Source organism: Rhinolophus hipposideros (genome assembly GCF_964194185.1).
Source record: "Rhinolophus hipposideros genome assembly, chromosome: 11".
Classification (NCBI taxonomy): Eukaryota; Metazoa; Chordata; class Mammalia; order Chiroptera; family Rhinolophidae; genus Rhinolophus; species Rhinolophus hipposideros.
Window position 1 is genome coordinate 49,984,887 of NC_138057.1, and position 18,831 is coordinate 50,003,717.

The 18,831-nt window shown below is 38.6% G+C and overlaps 1 protein-coding gene across 1 annotated transcript in view; it reads right to left on the reverse strand.

Annotated features, from left to right (window-relative positions):
- NDUFB6 (NADH:ubiquinone oxidoreductase subunit B6) overlaps window positions 1-6,551 on the reverse strand; it is a 29,696-nt gene extending 23,145 nt beyond the window's left edge. The window contains exons 1-2 of the mRNA XM_081065412.1: window positions 6,183-6,551; window positions 4,707-4,852 (exon numbers count right to left, since the gene is read on the reverse strand). The gene's annotated coding sequence lies outside the window, so the exon portion shown is untranslated. The remainder of the gene's footprint in view (window positions 1-4,706; window positions 4,853-6,182) is intronic.
- Between the last annotated feature and the right edge of the window lie 12,280 nt (window positions 6,552-18,831).

The window sequence follows — 18,831 nt, forward strand, 5'->3', positions numbered from 1 at the left end:
TAATTCACAACTAATCCCAAAATCTCATTGGCTTAAAATGATGAAAACATATTTCATGTCCATGTCACAGCTCATTGTACGTTGTGGAGATTAGGGGGGAGAGGTAAGCTCCACACAGGCATTGAAGGACCCAGGCTGATAAAGGTTCCCATGGTCCTGGCCGTCGATATTCACTGGATGGAGCGTGGGGAGGAGAAGCAAAAGAAACATGGAAGATGATGCAGGATGTTTTCGGAGCCAGGACTGGTTGCGGTGTATATCTCTTCCATCCGCATCCATTTGTCAGAACTCAATCATAAGGCCTCACCTAACTACAGAGGATGCTGCGAAATGTAATTTAGCTATATTTCCAGGAAAAGAATGAAATGAGTTTGATGAACAAACCCCCTATCCTATTTGGTTAGGGAGAAATTTACAAATACCTGTTCTTAAAGGCCTGTTCTCTCCAACCAGCTCAAGGAAACACACTTTGACATCTCACACAATTCCAACAATGTGTCTGATGGGATGTACAGGCCAGTTATATTTGCAACAAACATCTGAATCCTGTATCATACACTGTCTTATGTAATTCTCAGGTTGTTTCACATAAACATTTCTCAATTCTTCAGTGAGATTTTCATGCTGGAAGGGGTGTCAGTGTGAGAAGAGACAGACTAGAAAGGGCTGTTTTTCATAGGAAGGAGGAAAAAGTGAATAATGTTAAACTTTTAGAAACTTAACTGAATGTGTCTCCACAGATTATGGTATTGTCGAATCAATCAGTGTAGGAATTTGAGTGGAAAGTTCATTTCTGAGTAGACTTTTTATATCAGAACAGTTCATTTGGATTTAGAAGCATCAAAAAGGATACTTTAAAAATTTGAACGTTAGGTCGTAAGAGGATGCACTCATGGTTTCTTAGTTAGGGGATTCCACTAGATGGCCCTGTTTCGATATATTTCAAAAATGGAGATCGACAGCTCTCTGATGAATTGCAACTTTCATACCTTTTCAAGTATTTAGGGTATTTCATTATCAACAGTAGGTGGTTTTCTTAAAATACTACTGATATGACAATTTCATCTTTTAATATGACATGAACACTGTTTTCATACAAAAAAAAAAGTAGCTCAAAGTTTTCTTAGCAGAGAGTATTTTGTTCTGAACAGATCACTTAAAATGAACAACCTGGCAACATTGAAATGACAACCTGTCCCCCAAAGTGCAGAATCAGTAGTGATGGGTAGAGAAACCAGAAAGCAGCCCAATCTGGAAATTTCCCTTGCTCCAAGTGGATTTTAAAACCAACAAGATTCTACTCCTTTTTTTCCAGCTCTATTTTGAGACACACATTTCAAAATCCTAAGGTTATTCTGCTTTGTTATACGGATTCTGACAACTCCAAAGAAGTCAAAACCACCCAAATAAAATATGCTTTGAAACGAAAATGGGATGATTATAATGAAAAGCTGCAAACCCAATATTTAGCAACAAGAGCCTGGTAATTGCCCTTATAAGGCATCTCCAGAACTGCTGACGAGAGAGAACAGAGGACACTTTTTTCTATTCGTACATTATTAACACTGGTGTCCTTTGTATCAGGTGCTAGCTTTCAATGCACAAAAGGAGTTCATCTGATTAAAAATAAAGAAAATCAAGGGAATGGATAGTGGGCCATGAATCTCTCCTTCCTTCCCTTTCCCAATCCTCAGTCCTACTCAAAGGAGACCAATGGTAGGATCTTCTACCTCTTCTGCTCTAATCATCCCTCTAGCAAATCTGATAATAGCAACATTGGGTTATTCCCAGAAACAAAGGAAGTCAACACGAGAGCCTTTTTCCTCCACTTCTACCATCCTTCAGGATTCTCCCTGTACTTAAATGGAGCCCTCACACTATGAAGTCAGACAATCAAATTCACGAACTTGTCACAACGATGTTGCTAATCTTTTTTGATATCAGAGGGATTATTCATTATGAATTTGTATCAACTGGACAAACAGTTAACCAAGTTTACTATTTGGAAGTACTGAAAAGGCTGCATGAAAAAGTTAGACGACCTGAACTTTTTACCAACAATTCATGGCTCTTGCATCATGACAATGCACCAGCTCACACGGCACTGTCTGTGAGGGACTTTTTAGCCAGTAAACAAATAAATGTATTGGAACATTTTCCCTACTCACCTGATCTGGCCCCCAATGACTTCTTTCTTTACCTGAAGATAAAGGAAATGTTGAAAGGAAGACATTTTGATGTCATAGGACATCAAGGGTAATACGACAACAACTCTGATGGCCATTCCAGAAAAAGAGTTCCAAAATTGCTTTGAAGGGTGGACTAGGCACTGGCATGGGTGCATAGCTTCCCAAGGGGAGTACTTTGAAGGTGACCATAGTGATATTCAGCAGTGAGTTATGTAGCACAATTTCTAGGATGAGTTCGCAAACTTAATTCTCCATTTTAATACACATCCACAATTATAGACAAGAAATCAAAGTACTACATTCAGGCTAAAACAACCTCCTACCCATACTGTGGTCATCTATGTTATCTTAAATATTATATTGAAAACATTTCCCATCCTGGTTCTTACAAACTTATGACAACCGTGTATTGTCTTATCCATTAAATTCCAGACCACAAAAATTGTACATTTGTGTGTCCAGAGAATTGAAGGATTAAGTTTGGCCATGATAATGTGCATGTACTTCCACTTCTGGCCATGATAAAGTAACAAGGACCTTTCTGCCTTAGATAATTAGAAAATCAGGCACACTTGGAGCACCTACTATGAGTTAGGCCGTGTGCCAGTCCCTTTGTATAACACAAAGATGAATAAAACAAGTTATGTGTCCTTAAAGGCAAAAACAGGATTGCAATACAAAATGATCAAGAGAAAGTGGTATTGAAATATAGAGAGGGATCTATCTATTCATCTAAAAATCATTTGTTGTGTACTAATTATGTTCCAGGCACTATATTATGGTTTTGAATACAATAGTGGGCAAAATAGCCACAGAACTTCCCCTCCTGAAGTCAAGACAGACATTAATTTTCTCTCCTCATTGCTCAGAACAAGCAATATTAATCCATTCTAATGAAAAATAAAAATATTTCTTTAAAAACAAACAAACAAAAATCTATAACCTCAGATATGTCCCAGAATTAAGAAGGAAAGAAAAATGCATGGGCTGAATGACCTTCAAAATCCTATTCAGCCCTAAGATTCTATTATATTGTATAAATTTTTGAATTATTTAGAATGTTGATTTATTCCTATTCGAATGAATTGGTTCCATTTCTTAACGGTAATACTTTTATTGATAATGATGATGATGTTAAGCAAGCTATCTCAGTTTCCCTGAGATAAGAGGCAGTAATGATATGTTGGACAAAATTATGAAGTTTGAGGGCAGAAAGTCCTGGGTTCAGATTCCGTTAAACATTAGCAAAGATGTACAATGTATTTCACTTTTCTAAGCTATCGTCTTCTAGTTTCCAAAATGGGAATAATAACAGTGCTTATATCATAATTTTTATAAAGATTAAAAGAGCTCTTGAATATTAAAAAAGGCAATGTCAAGAAGGTGGTTGGATGCATGAGTCTGGAGCTTGGACGAAAGGTCTGTGTGGGAGATATAAATTTGTGGATCATATGCATGTCAATAATTGAAGCCACATTATGGATGACAGTAACTAGGAAAAAAAATATAGAGACAGGGTACAAGGCCTAGGATTAAGCATTGAGAAACTCCTAATTGGACTTCCTGGGCATATCAGAGTAGGAAGCTTCTTTATTAGATTTTAAACCATGAGTAATTATCTAGGTGGAGAAGGAAGGAAACGATATTTTGACAGTGTGAACAGTAGGAGAGAGACCTAAAGCCATGTAGAATATTCTGGGAAAGGTGAGATGCTCATTGAGGCTGGAGGGTGCATGAGAGAGCAATGGATGCTGAGGCTGACATGGTAGATACCGAATGATCGTGTATATCAAGGAGTTTAGGCTTTCCTGTAAGCAGTCTATGAAGTTTTATAATCGGAGTGATAGAGTTTGTTTGTAAAAAGAAAATTTGTCCAACGATGCAAAAGTCAGTCAAGAGAAGGAAGAGCTCAGAGGCAAAATGAACCAGTTGGGAGGCTAGTAGAAGGAGATAAGTGCTCCTTAAACACAGTGGCAGGGGACATATGTGTGAGATATTTCAGAAGTAGCATAAGCAAGACTTGCTAATGGACTGAGTATGAAAGAGAGAGACATTAAGAGGGGGAATCTAGGCCCCTAGAAAATCAGGTTAAAAGAAATGCACACATACAACAATAAGTGTCATTTGTGAACGGGCAGCCAGGAGAATCATAGCAGAACCATCAGATCTAGTTAGATGAGGTCATCTGGTGCCATTTAGGCTGTAGGTAGATCACAGTCTATGGTGCTGTGACGTCCATTTTGCCTCTGAAGTTATTGGAAGCTAAATCACATATGGTGAAAGCAGCAGTGTTGGATGGTAGCCTGTATGACCACTTTCAAATAACACTGTATCACTCCCCTCATGATGTAAATTCCTTATAATGCCAAAATATTCCTAATTCTTCCCTCCCATCTCTTATGCCACTGCTGTTATTCATTTCACTTACACATAAACTATAATCATCAAATACATTGCTATTATTATCTCAAACAGTTATCTGTTAGATAAATTAAAAATAAAAAGTTTCCATTTTACCTTCATTTATTCTTTCTCTAATGCTCTTCTTTTCTTTATGCAGATCCGAGTTTCTGATCTATATTATTTTGCTTCTCTCTGAAGAACTTTTAATATTTCTTGCAAGGCAGATCTACTTGCAACAAATTCCCTCAGTTTTTGTGTATCTAAGAAAGTATACAGAAGAATGGATTAATAGATCGTGATATAATCACCTGATGGTAAATATACCAATAAGAACAAATAAATTTAAAACTACATAAAAAAGGGAAGTATTTCTCCTTCATTTTTGAAGGATAATTTCACAGGATACGAATTCCTAGGTTAGTGGGGTTTTACACTTCTCTCAACTCTAAATATTTCATTCCTCTTTTCTTCCTTGCCTGGTTTCTGAGGAGAAGCTAGATGTAATTCTTAACTTTGCTCCTCTATAGGAAAGGTATTTTTTCCGCTGGCTTCTTTCAAGACTGTTTTTTTTTTTGATTGGCTGCAGTTTGAATATAACATACTTAGGTGTAGTTTGCGGGGAGGCAGGGGGCACTTATCCTATTTGATGTTTTCTGAGTTTCCCAGATCTATGCATTTTTGTCTGACATGAATTCGGGGAAATTCTCAGTCATTATTGCTTCAAATATTGCTTCTGCTCCTTTCTCTTTCTTTTCTTTCAGATATTCCCATTATGTCTGAGAGAGACAACCTGGGGTTGAAGCCTAATTCTAATACCAAAGCCCATGGTTTTTCCCATGCTGCTTTAAGAATAGTTTGCTAGCAAATTAGCTTTAAGCCATAAATTGCTCAACCTGAAATCCTAGTGACATAAGAATATAAAGTGAGTCTGAGTGAACAAAACAAAATAAACAAACACCAGTGTATAGGCTATGAGCTAGGAATGGGGATGGGGGAGAGACTAAAACAACGGAGCACTTAGAATACAGAGGTTCAGTGGTCCAGTCTTTATATACTTTTTCTCTTTTACTCCTCGCAATAGTTCTATGAAGCGAGATTATTATTTTCATGTTACCAATGAGACTGTGGAGCACAGGGAAGGTTAACCGGATGCAAAATTGTCGATAAAGTGTGACTTTTATATTTTTGTACCTTCTTGCCCATTGCCACTTGCCTGTCCCCAACATTTCAATCTTCCTCTTTCTTGATGCTCTCAAGTGGGTGAGGTTTCCTTTGAAATTTGAAAATCTAATTCTTGATAATCTCAGGGGAAAATCTGATAGAAAAATTAGGTAATTTAACCTCATCTCTTGATTGGCTTGATTTTATTGTCAAAGGAGAGAGAGAAAGGGAGAAAGAGAGAGAGAGAGAGAGAAATAGATATTTCCTTCCTTCCCTCCTCTCTCCCTTCTTTTCTTCTTCTCCCCCTCACTTTGGTTATTTTGTTATATGTTTTAAATTTTTCCTTGCCACTTGAATGACAACCTAGCTTAGTATAATATTGGGTCCCACTTTCCTTCCTGCAGAAACTGTAGATATCGTAGTGCTTACCTGTCTTCTGTGGAAAAGTAGGAGGCCACATTGACGTTCCTCCCTTGTAGGTGGCTAGTACTTTCTGCTTGGATGCCTCAGGAAATCTTTCTTTAGCCTTAAAGAAAGTTAAATATCTTAATTAGTGTCCATTGTTTTATATCATATAGTTCCTGGATATACTCAAATATCTTATCCTTCAATAGCTGTTTTTGTTCTTTCACTTCAGGGCAATTTCCTTCATTATATTTCTGAATAATTTTTATCTTCTATTGTTGAGAATGCTATTTCAAGGGCAATAATTATCTATATTTTGTGTCATCGAGATCTGAACACCTTATTTGGTCTCTAATTGTTTTAATTTCTTTGTAACTTTCTGCTGTGTTCATGATTAAGTCCTTCTTCAGGGTCAGTAACTCTTCAGTTGTGTCTAGACTGTTTTTTTTATTTCTAATTTATTTGTTAGACCTACAATTGTATTATTTTCCTTAGTCTTGCAATTTCTCTTTATCTTTTCTGTCATTTCAGCATTTTGTCTTTGAGGTCCTTTTTTTATTGATAGCATATTTTTGTTGTTTTACTTTAGCACAAGGCAATCGGGGTAGTTTTCTGTTTGGGGGGATTTGTTTTCTTCCAGAATGCTTTTGTGTGTGTCTGGCATGGCCTCTCTCTCTCTCTTTCTCTTTCTCTCTCTGTCTCTGTCGCTCTCGCTCTCTGTCGCTCTCACTCCTCTGTGGCACATTTACAAGGTTAACGTGCCATTTCTTTTCATTTTGCTGGAACTGCAGTTGGACAAGTTCTGTATAACTCTTCAGTTTCTCTGATCTAACGTAGTTTTTCTTGACCTTCTTCTTACCTTCCCTGGAAACTATTTTATTACCCCTGTGGGCAACATCTTCAGGGCTGTGTGTCATTTTCTATTTACTTTTCTGTAGCCTGAGCCTTGAGAGTGGGAAGGGGAAGAGCTCTTCTGGAACTGCCTGCAGTCCTGGCTGGGATCCTAGACTACATTCTCTCTTCCGAGTCCCAGCAAATGTCCTTGACCAGGGCCAGTCTTCCCAGAGAGGGCCAGGTATTGCCTAAAGCATGGGCTTTGGTTGGTTCCTCTCACTCAGCAAGGCCCTTGGAGCATGGCCGGCTCTATCCACCCCTCTTGCTCCCATAGGATCTGCAGTGGTGCAGAGACGGCTCCAACGCTTGTAGTTTCCCCACCAGCTCACCTTTTGGCCACTTCTCTTCTAATTAAGGTGAATTCAGAATATCAAATTTATGTTGACTTACCTTTCCTCAGTTTTCTTTCTGGGGAGCAGGTGTGGTAAGCAAGGTTAAGGACCACGTTTCAAAATTTCTTACATGAAGCTTTATCCTTTTTCAATTTTGATTGCTGCTGACAAATTTTTGGCCTTTTGAAAAATAATATTTTTGTTCATTTCATTAAGTACTGGGGGAGAAATGTTATCTGATCTGAGTTCCTTTACCCCAAACTTTCAGAACTTTTAAACAGGTACTTCTGGGGATTCCAAGCAGGTGGTTCAGGGACCACACTTAGAAAAAAACCAAAGCATGAAATTTAGAGTCAAGATAAAAATAACATTAAGGATGGGGTAGAAAGCAGAAAGCCTTATTTCATATTGGCTTTAAATATTGAGATGGTTCTTAATTTTATATTTACTTAAATATAAATATTTACTTAAATATCAATTATGCTTTTAAGAGCTAATAAAAGAAAAGAAAGAAAATTGGCCAAACTTTTTAGTTTTTACCTTTCCCAATGTTAAAAAGCATTGAAGGTGAATAGTTGCAGGTTAAAACTCTCATATGTTAAATATATTTTTAAAAAAGTAACACAAAGCTTCACAATCCCCTAAGGTGTCAGAGTGGCATTAAAAGGTGTCCCAAGTACACAATATGCTTTTCCCAATATGTCTCCTTCTAAAAGCAGCTGAGCTGAACATCTCTGACTTTACCATATTTTGCATTTATTTATCTTACAGAATGAAACTAATTCTTTCATCACTTTTAGAAATTAATCCTGTGTGCTGACTTCAATAAGACTTGATGTTTTCCATTTGTGTTCAGCCACATTTTAAGCAACACCCTGGAAGACAGTATGTGCTGTGTTCCGGGATTTCACTGCACAGTTCCCATCGAGATCAGCAAAATGGTGGATAAATCCCTAGGTACAGTTTGAATTTTGTTGCCAGGGGGAAAAAAACAACATCCAGTGTTCAGAGTCCATCAGGCTTAACTTCTCTGATGTGCCTCCATGAAGTGCAATGGGCAGGAAAAAGAGCCAGTGCTCTTTTTACTACATTACCCTGCCTTTCCTTGTATGATCACGTTCATCATTGGAGACTCTTATATTGCAGTCATTTTTCCACAGAGGCTTTCTAGATGTCAGTAACTTCACATTTGGGCTGTCATAACAGAGAGCCGCAAAATAACTCTGTACTTATCTCTCATGCTTACGTCCAGGTAAGCAATCCAGGGCTGGTGTGGTGGCCCTGCAATCAGAGACCCAGACTATTTTGATGTCCTACCCACTTCAGCATGTAGTGTTCCTCTTGGGTCTAACAAGGCCACTACAGCCTTTACCATCATTTCCACTTCCAGTAAAGATGTAGAGATGGGTAAAAGGTGGGCTCACTTCTTCTGTTTAAGAATACACAACATTTTTGCTTACATCCCATTCACCAGAAACTAGTCATCTAGCTGCAAGGGAGGTTGGAAATGTACTTTTTAGTTGTGCTCACCCAATAATTCTATTTCTGTAAGAAAGAAAGACTGGATACTGGGGTACAATTAACAGTCTCTGACACACACACACAATAAATTTTAAGTGATGTGATATTTTTACAATGGTACTAGTTTCTATTACAGATTTTTTAAAAAAGATTTAATTGGGGAAGGGGAACAGGAATTTATTGGAGAACAGTGTGTACTTCCAGGCCTTTATTCCAAGTCAAGTTGTTGTCCTTTCAATCTTAGTTGTGGAGGGTGCCGTTCAGCTTCAAGTTGTTGTCCTTTCAGTCTTAGTTGTGGAGGGCGCAGCTCAGCTCCAGGTCCAGTTGCTGTTGCTAGTTGCGGGTGGCGCAGCCCACCATCCCTTGCGGGACTCGAGGAGTTGAACCGGCAACCTTGTGGTTGAGAGCCCACTGGCCCATGTGGGAATCGAACCCGCAGCCTTTGGAGTTAGGAGCATGGAGCTCTAACCACCTGAGCCACCGGGCTGGCCCTCTATGACAGATTTTAATACAGCAGCTGAAAGGTGTACATAGTTCCTAAGCTTCTACAAAGGATAATTAATTTATTTCTTGAAATGTGATTAGAACAGCAACTTCCACCTAAGGATCTAGGAAGATGGTGTAGGGTTTAATACAATCTTTACAATGCCGACAGAAAATAACAAGTGCTTGCGAGAATGTAGAAAACTGTAACTCTTATACTCTGCTGGTGGCAATGTAAAATGGTACAACCACTTTGTAAAACATTTCGCAGTTTTTTAAAATTTTAAACATAGAGATACTGTATGGCCCAACAATTCTACTAGTTATCTACCAAAGAGAAATAAAAACTTATATCCACACTAAGATTTGTATGTGAATGTTCCTAAGAACATTAGCCATAATATCCAAAACATGGAAACAACCCAAATATTCATTAACTGGTGAATGGATAAATAAAATATGGTATATCTATACAGTGGAATACCATTCCAGCAATAAAAAGCAATCAGTACTGATCTGATATATGATTCAATATGGATAAATCTCAAAAGAACTGTGTTAAATGAAAGAAGTCAGATACAAAACACCACATATTGTATGAGTATATTTACATAAAATATCCAGAATAGGCAAATCTATAGATACAGGAAATAGATTATGGTTGCCTGGGGCTGGGGGTGGAAATGGGGAGGGAGTGGGGGAGTGTTGGGTTAACTGCAATTAGGTACGAGGTTGGCTTTTGTGTGTGTGTGGTGATGGAAATGTTCTAAAAATTTGATTGTGGTAATGGTTGTATAACTCTGTAAATTTAGTGAAAATTAGTGAATTTTAACACTTTTAAAAAGCCAATGGAAGCAGCACATATATCCTCAACTGGCTGACACAATAGGCTAACTCTGCGGGGCCAGGCTGGGGCCAGGAAGAATATAGGCACTAGAGATATCAGAGATGAAAATACTCTTTCTCTGCTTGCAAAGGGCTCACATCTCAAAGGTTGTAAAAGAAAATTTCACTGAAAGGATTTTTTTTTATTCCATATAGTGGATTGGATAAATTAAATAGAACATTTAAGGTAGCATGACTTTAAATGTTCAACATATATCCCACTGATGGTATTTATTCTCCTATTTGAAAAGTTCATGATGTACTTCTCATGTATCCATCCTCATAGCATGACTGCTTCTAATCTGATCACTTTACGTCAAACTGTGTTTTTTGTTTTCTGAAAAACATACTCTGGCCTCTTGAAATATACTGTTTAATGAATCTTGCTCCTGCCATCAGCTCAGCAGTTTCCTCAGTCTATGAAAGGAATGAGACAGGTATCACCAGATGTCCCATAACATCTTCTAGACATAGTCTTTCATGAGTGTAAGTGTGTTTTTCATTTGCTGTGTAGCCTGAGAAAATCTAGAATTTGAGTACATACCTGATGATTTCCTGGGAAAATTAAGTGGTTAAAAAAGCCGTGGCCTGTGCAGCACTCAGTGAAGCGAAAAGATAAGCCAGGAGAGTGGCAGCAAGCAATAAGAAGCTTTATAAGTAACATTTCAAATGCTCAAAAAACACAAGCTTCTCATCCTTTACAAACTGCTTCAAATATTTAAAAAATGGAACTCTACCTAATTAAATACAAGAAAACTGAAATCACGGTTCTATCAAAACTTAGAACAATAGCAGAAACTATAAACCCATCTTATATATTAATATAGATGCAAAAAACTTGGGTAAAGTACTTATAAACTAAATAAAATAACATATTTAGGGACTTTCCATCATGTCCAAGTAGAATTTCCTCAAGAAATGGGAAGATTTAAAAAATATTAATAAACATACTAATGTTAATGTTTTTGGTAGACTAAAGATGGCCACAAATTCTTTGACACTCCTTCCAGTGAGGTCTGTTGGGTCTCCCCTTGAATCTGGGGTGATCTGTGACTGCTTTGGCCAATTTAGAATGGTGGAAGTGATAGCATGCCATTTCTGAGTCTAGCCTTTGAGAGGACTGGGAGCTTCCATTTTGGTTTCTTGGATCCCTGAGCCATCTGTAAGAAGTTGGACTACCTTGCCGGAGAGTCCACATCAAGAGATTATATGGAGAAGGACCAGGGCCCAGCTGAGTGCACCCTTCCAGTTATCCCCATCAAGGTGCCAAGCAGGTGCGTAAAGCCATCTTGGACCCTCCAGACTCCCCCAGGGGCCAGCTCCATTCCATCAAGTGATGGTATCGTGTGGATTGAAGAGTCACCTGGCTGAGTCTTGCCCAAATTCCTAACCCACAAAACCATGAGACAGAATGATTGTTGTTTTATTTAGAATAGTTTGTTAAACAACAATAGATAACTGGAACAACCACCCAACCCATGTGAACTGACAATACACACAAAAAAGAAAATATCTAATTTATAAACACAAATCTTCAACCTTGCAAGCACACAGAGGGAAACCGACATTCCTGTGCTATTGTTGGATACACAGGTTGTGCGACCGTTTTGAAAGGTAATTTGGCAATATACATTCACATATAAAATTTTCAGACTTATGATATAGAAATTTCACTTCTAGGCATCCTTTCTAGGGAAATAACCTACTAAGGGTACAATGATCTATGTATGTATAAAGCTTTTTTCTGTAAAGTTATATATAACAGAAAAATTGGTAACAATCTAAATGTTCCTCAGTGTAGGTCTGGTTAAATAAAATATACACACCCCTCCAGTGACATCATATGCACCTATGAAAAACGATGCCTAAAAGATATAAACCAAATCGGTTATAATGTTTAGATATTTCTGAGTCCTAGAATTATGCAGGACTTTCACTTTCTGCTTTATATCTCTGCCCACCCGTCCCCGGCCAATCATGTATTACTTTTATAAAAAAAAATAACACAAGAATGTTTAAATTAAAAAATAAAAATACTGTATTTAACAGGAGCCCTCCATATGTTTCAGACTAACTGGGGTTCTGCTCTGGGGCTTGGGATCCACCTTCAGAGTAATACCCCCCCCCTTTACCTGGCTTGTCCTCTGTGTATACTCATACATGCTATTTTCTCTTGGATCTTGTAAGCCAGAGGTTCTTCCATCATGACTAACGGCTAAATGACTAATAATAACTTCTTAAAGAATGAGTCTCTTGAGCTCAATTTATCTTAATTTGGAAAAATAATTTGCTAAATAGAAATATTCTCCCAAATGTTTCAAAGTCACCACTTCACATCAATAAGCATGAACCTGATTCAACTGTCCACATACAAGTCTCCAAACATTGGTAAATGTTTACTTTCTGTTTTTCCCCACCAGTAACTTATAAAACTCAGTGCCAATGCCCTAAGGTAAACATGAGGCTCTGTGCTTGGCGATGAAGGGTCACTACAGGAAGCACAAGACAAGGTCCTTCCCTCAAGTTACAAGTCTGTTTCTCCCGCCTGCTCCAGGGGATGTGAAACACCAGCAGAATCTGTGAGGCAGCTGAGCCCACAGCAAATGCTTTTCCTGTGCAAACATCCTTGGCTGTCTGGCCCTATCACAGGGGCCGTGAGCCCAACCACAAGCGACAGCAGGACCCACTAAAGGAGCGCAAAGTCAGATGGGGAACCAAGAGAGCCAAATGGAAGGAAGAAACGTGAGGTGACAGCACGGCCTTTTTCTAAGTTAAAGGTTTATCATCCTCCTGCTCTCAAGAGCTCCCATATGCCCCTTTGGCCATTAACAGAGTGCAACATCAGACCAGTCCGAAAGAGTCAACGTGGCTGTTTGCAAAGCTGAATGGTATTCCACTCTGTTTAGAGCAGATACGTATGTATGTGTATATGTATTTATCAATTGTAAATATTTTCAATTTTTGACAATTATAAATAAAGCCACTATAAACATTTGTGGAACAGGTTTTTCTGTGGAGATATATATATATATATATATCTTCATTTCTCTTGGGTAAATATCTAGAAATGGGATTGCTGGGTCACACGGTAAGTGTATGTTTAACTTTTTAATAACTGCCGAACTGTTTTCCAAAGGGGTTGTACCATTTGGCGTACCTACCAGTAAATGCATGTGAGTTCCAGTCCTTCATCCTCACCAGCACTTTGTATTATCAGTTGCTTTAAGGGTCGTGGTATGATATGGTTTTAATTTGCATCTCCCTGATGACCAATGATGTTGAGCATCTTTTCATATGCTAAGTGGATAGGTGATTTGGTACTACACTATTTGCCATTGGTCTTGAATCTTCATTTACTTTGCAATCTTTGGTAGTTCTCTGGACAAATTAAAATTACATTTAGTGGTAGCTTGAGACCCAGGATGATGTTGTTTTCCTCCACAAAGTATTTTCCTTTTTCTCCTACAAAACACTTGAGTATATAAGCAGTCTGGGACCAAGGTTTGAGGTTTTTTGCAAACTGGAGTAAAATCCAGACCCCACGCTTCCAGGTTGCAGCCTTTGAGTGTCTCAAGCCAGTGGAAGGGGTTATTATATTAGGGCCTCTCTCAGCAGCATGAATTCCAGTCTCCAAACCTTCATACAACTGAGTCCTCAGAAGCCTAGCTCTCTGTCTCAGCTGCTTCCAGTAGGTTGCCAAAGTGCCTAGCTTTTATTCTCTCTTTCGTCCACAATCTAATCACATCAAAGGAACCCCAGAATTCAGAAGGGCTAGTAGCCATACCTGCTGCCTGTGGATAGCCTGACTCTCCAGCTCTTCTTTGCATGAGTTAGAACATTTCACTACCTGGGACAGTGCCCTTCCCTGACTGAGACAATCCGATAGAGCCGGGTCTGGGCTGATTGTACCTCCTGTGGTCCCATGAACACAGTCACGATAATTAACAATCAACTTTGGGTTGCAGAAGTTGCCTGACTCAGCAAGACTGGCATTTCCTCCTACACAGTTCTTTCCAGCTCATTGGCAATGGTATCCAGGAGTGGCTGGAGAATTCTGATAACAGCTTGCTGGTTGGATTCCAAAGGAATAGCTCAGATTCTGCTGAAGACTCATCGGAAGGTGGAGAAATACTGACAAAGGAAGTTAATGATGACCATTCCAGAAACTTTGACTACCTCCACAGATGTCTTCACAACTATTTAAAGCATCCCCTTGGAGCTAACTGACACACCAGAAAATGAAACAAACCCCATGAATGGAAATTAACAATCAGGCTGTGACCCACTTAAGTAGGTGTTATGCCTTTTGCCAAAGGCCTGCAAGTGAGTGCACCCTGGGTTAATGTCTTGGTGCCTTAGTTTTCTCACTTTTTGATGTAAATTACACAATAGTCTTTTTACTCCCTTGCAGAGCTGTGCCCTCTTCTTTCCTCACCTCCATTCTTGGTAGCTTTTTCTAACTACTTAACCACTTTATAAAACACAACAAACAAAGGAATGGAAAAGGTGACTAGCTCAAACAACTGTGCATATGGACATGTTAGAGTTATAATTACCATGCAATATTAAATTCATGAGTCTTGAGTAAAGACATTGTGTACTTCTGTAAGCTGTGGGCAATATTTGGAATACTCAGATTGATTCATAAATTTTCTTCAAGGCCTTCCAAGTTTGGGACCTAGTCAACTTCTACCATGTTTCCCCAAAAATAAGAGCTAGCCAGACAATCAGCTCTACGTCTTTTGGAGCAAAAATTAATATAAGACTCAGTCTTATTTTACTATAATGTAAGACTGGGTATAATATAATATAATGTATATAATATAATGTATATAATATAATATAATATAATATAATATAATATAATATAATATAATACTGGGTATAATATAATATGATATGATATAATATAATGTAATATATATAATACCGGGTCTTATATTAATTTTTGCTCCAAAAAACACATTAGAGGGCCGGCCGGGTGGCTCAGGCAGTTGGAGCTCCATGCTCCTGACTCCGAAGGCTGCCGGTTCGATTCCCACATGGGCCAGTGGGCTCTCAACCACAAGGTTGCCAGTTCAATTCCTCGAGTCCTGCAAGGGATGGTGGGCTGCGCCCCCTGCAACTAGCAACGGCAACTGGACCTGGAGCTGCGCTGCGCCCTCCACAACTAAGACTGAAAGGACAACAACTTGAAGCTGAATGTCACCCTCCACAACTAAGACTGAAAGGACAACAACTTGAAGGTGAACAGCACCCCCCACAACGAAGATCGAAAGGACAACAACTTGACTTGGAAAAAAGGCCTGGAAGTACACACTGTTCCCCAATAAAGTCCTGTTCCCCTTCCCCAATAAAAAGTCTTTAAAAAGAAAAGAAAAGAAAACAAAACACATTAGAGCTGATTGTCTGCCTTAATGTTATATTCAGGGAAACACGGTAGTTACATCTCTTTTATTATTTAATCTCTCTATTCTCTTATCTAACACAAACAAATAGAAGTATAATGTGAGTGGACTTATGTCATTTTACAGATTCTAGTAGCCATCTTTAAAAAATTAGAACAGGTGAAATTAATTTTAATAATATGCTTTAACTCAATGTATACATATCATTTCAACATGTAATCAATATAAAACATTATTAATGAGATTTATTACTTTTTTTTGGTACTAAGCCTTTTGATTCTAGTGTGTATTTTCCAGGTATAGCATAGCACCTCTCAATTTCGATTAGCCATGTTTCAAGTGCTCAGGAGCCTGATGTAGCCAATGGACCTCACTAGACAGTTCTAGTCAAAGAAGTTGGAGGAATAAGCAAATAAGGAAGTAGTACAAGTTCTCCAGAGGAAAGTAAACATGGAAAGGTTTAAGGCCTTCTTGCTGTCTCATAAACGTTGCTCCTTGAGAGGATTTGTTGAGACTCAATAGTAATTAGTCCATACTTTTGGTCTAATTTTGAGGGAAGTAGAACCTGAATGAGGAAGATGTCCAAGTTGTAGACTGTCTTAAAGGCACAGAACTTTATGAGTGTTGTGCCAAGAAAATGATTGTTTAAATGAGCTTTGCAAATGACGAGAGACATTAGGACTGAGGGAAGGGGGAGAGGGAAGGGTTTGTTACTTCTGAAAGTCTTTCTTCCCTGGAGGTTTTACGATTCCATATTTTCTATCAATTTTGTAAATGAGTACTTTGAAGTCTTTTACAGATGTGTATTCTTTTAAAATAATTTAACTATTCAACCTTAAATTTTGTCTATGCTACAAATTCAGGAAGTGAGCATTTTAAGTGCTAATCCCACCCTAAACAGATGAACACAGTTCCAAGTTTCTGGGGTGCAAATGAAAGGCAGCCTTAACTTATTCACAGGTAGTTTGCATATTGGCCAAAATCACTGGCTTCAGATTCTGAAAGACCCAGATTCTAGTTCTGTTTCCCCGGTTACAGGAATTGTGACTTTGGGTGAGTCTCTTAAACTCGCTACACATAATCTGCATGATGCAGATAACAGTATCCATCACCCAAGCTTGGTGAAAGAATTTACTTAGACACTGTGCAAAGCTCCTGCATACTTCTCCATAAATGTTAGTGATTGTGCCTTGTTACTTTATGGTTTTGATCACTCTAGTGCAGACATTCCCTTCTAGTAGAATCTTTGGAATGGTTTGTTCATGTCAGTGGAAAATTTCCTGATAGCTACAGCCCAATAAATGGTGATACAAAATAGCATTTCTTCCAACCCCAAAGGGCTACCTCCCAAAACAGCCTCTTAGGAACAGCAGCCATGGCAAAAGGATTGATGTCCTCCCTTTTCAGCCCATCGCAGGAATTGGCTCCTGTAGCAGCATCAGTGAGAATTAAGAACCAGGGACCAGACATATCCTTTGCCAGGGGGCTCCCAATGGAGTTCTTACAGACTATTTCTCAGTGTGCTGTGGCTCGAATTCAATTCTAAGTTCTAGCTCTGTGACTAAAAGACTAAAGGAGCAAAAACACAGCCTCAAAGTCCTTGCCGCTTTAATTTTAAAAGACCTCTGCACAAGAAACTTACGAAGTTCTATCTCCAGGAGGGCCAAAGGGGCCAAAAGAGGCATTTCCATTTTACAGCTCTCTTACTAACCAAAAACACAGGAGAGGTTTTCAAAGAAATGTACATTCATTGGAATAAAATAAATCACAGCAGAGAGAAAACAAAGAGAAACACAAGGTTTGCTGACCATGTCAGCTCAGCAGCACACATTCAGGAGTCTTGTCAGAAAATGGTCTGTGCTCATAGGACCCACCTTCCTTTAAGTCACACCTTTACACCATAAACTTATTCTGGAAATGGTATTTCTAAGATATGACACTGGCAGAATACTTTGATGAGCTATAGTGCTCAGGGTCTTGGATCCTTGAAGGATCAGGCACCATCCAAGGAACTGATGAGCAAAATAGGTAACTTAGAAGTCAAGTTACCTAAGACTTTGAGCCAGCAGACTGACCATTAGAATTTTGGACCTGCTCACTATTAACTTGTGACCTTGACAAATCACTTCATTCTCTAAGCCTCAGTTTCTTCTTTTATAAACTATGGATAAAAAGATATCTACCTCATACATTATTAGATTCAAATAAGAAAGGCTACAAAATGCTTAGTATAGTACCTGGCACATGGTAAGATTTCAATAAATGTCTACTCTTTTCCGATACAAGACTGGTGAAAATGAGTCTTAGCAGTTCCCAGAGACTCTGTCCTTCTAGAAAACTGCCAAATGATAGCAATATATCCAATCCCAACAATTTATACAACCAGAGCAAGATTTCTGCAAGACCATTTTACCTGGCTCCACACATAGGTCCTAAAAAAGAAAAACATTTGTGACTAAAGAAGCACAGACTGTTAGAGCTGGACGGGCCGTTAGAGACCATTCTGTCTGAACTTTCATTTCCCAAATAAAGAAATGAAATCTTTGAGAAGTAAAGTAACTTGTTCCATGCCAAGAACTAGTTAGAGGCAGGGCTGGGGTTCAAATCCAGGTTTCTTGACTCTTAATTCTGTGATATGATGAGTTCAAGTGCTTTTGTAGTTAAAACAATTCCCAAAAGGACAGAACAGGAATCATCACAGGGAGAAAAACTCCTGTATTTCTAATTTATCCCATTAACCACTCAGTTGAGATTCCATGACTATATCTCAGTGTGCTCTCTCAATAGCAAACAGAGGGCAGGTGATTGCAAGACGAGCCTTAGAAGGAAGTTTCTACGTTATGGGCCCTGCCAGGCATTACCATCATGGCAGGGTTGCCTAAACTTATTTGAGGGTAAGGTCCAATGTGTGAAATACTTCATCAAATGTTGTGGCCATTTATGCCAAAGAATTGAAATAAATCATAGAAATCAATACTGTGACCTGTAACAGTGCCAAGAGGCACTTATGGCAGATGAAGAAGGTTATGCTAGACAACCTCTCTCTAAGACGGCACTTAATAATCCCCACTTCCTGGTATTCATACTCTGGGTAATTTCTTCCCCTAAAGTGTGGACTGGATTTGTTGACTGGCTCCTAACAAGCAGAAT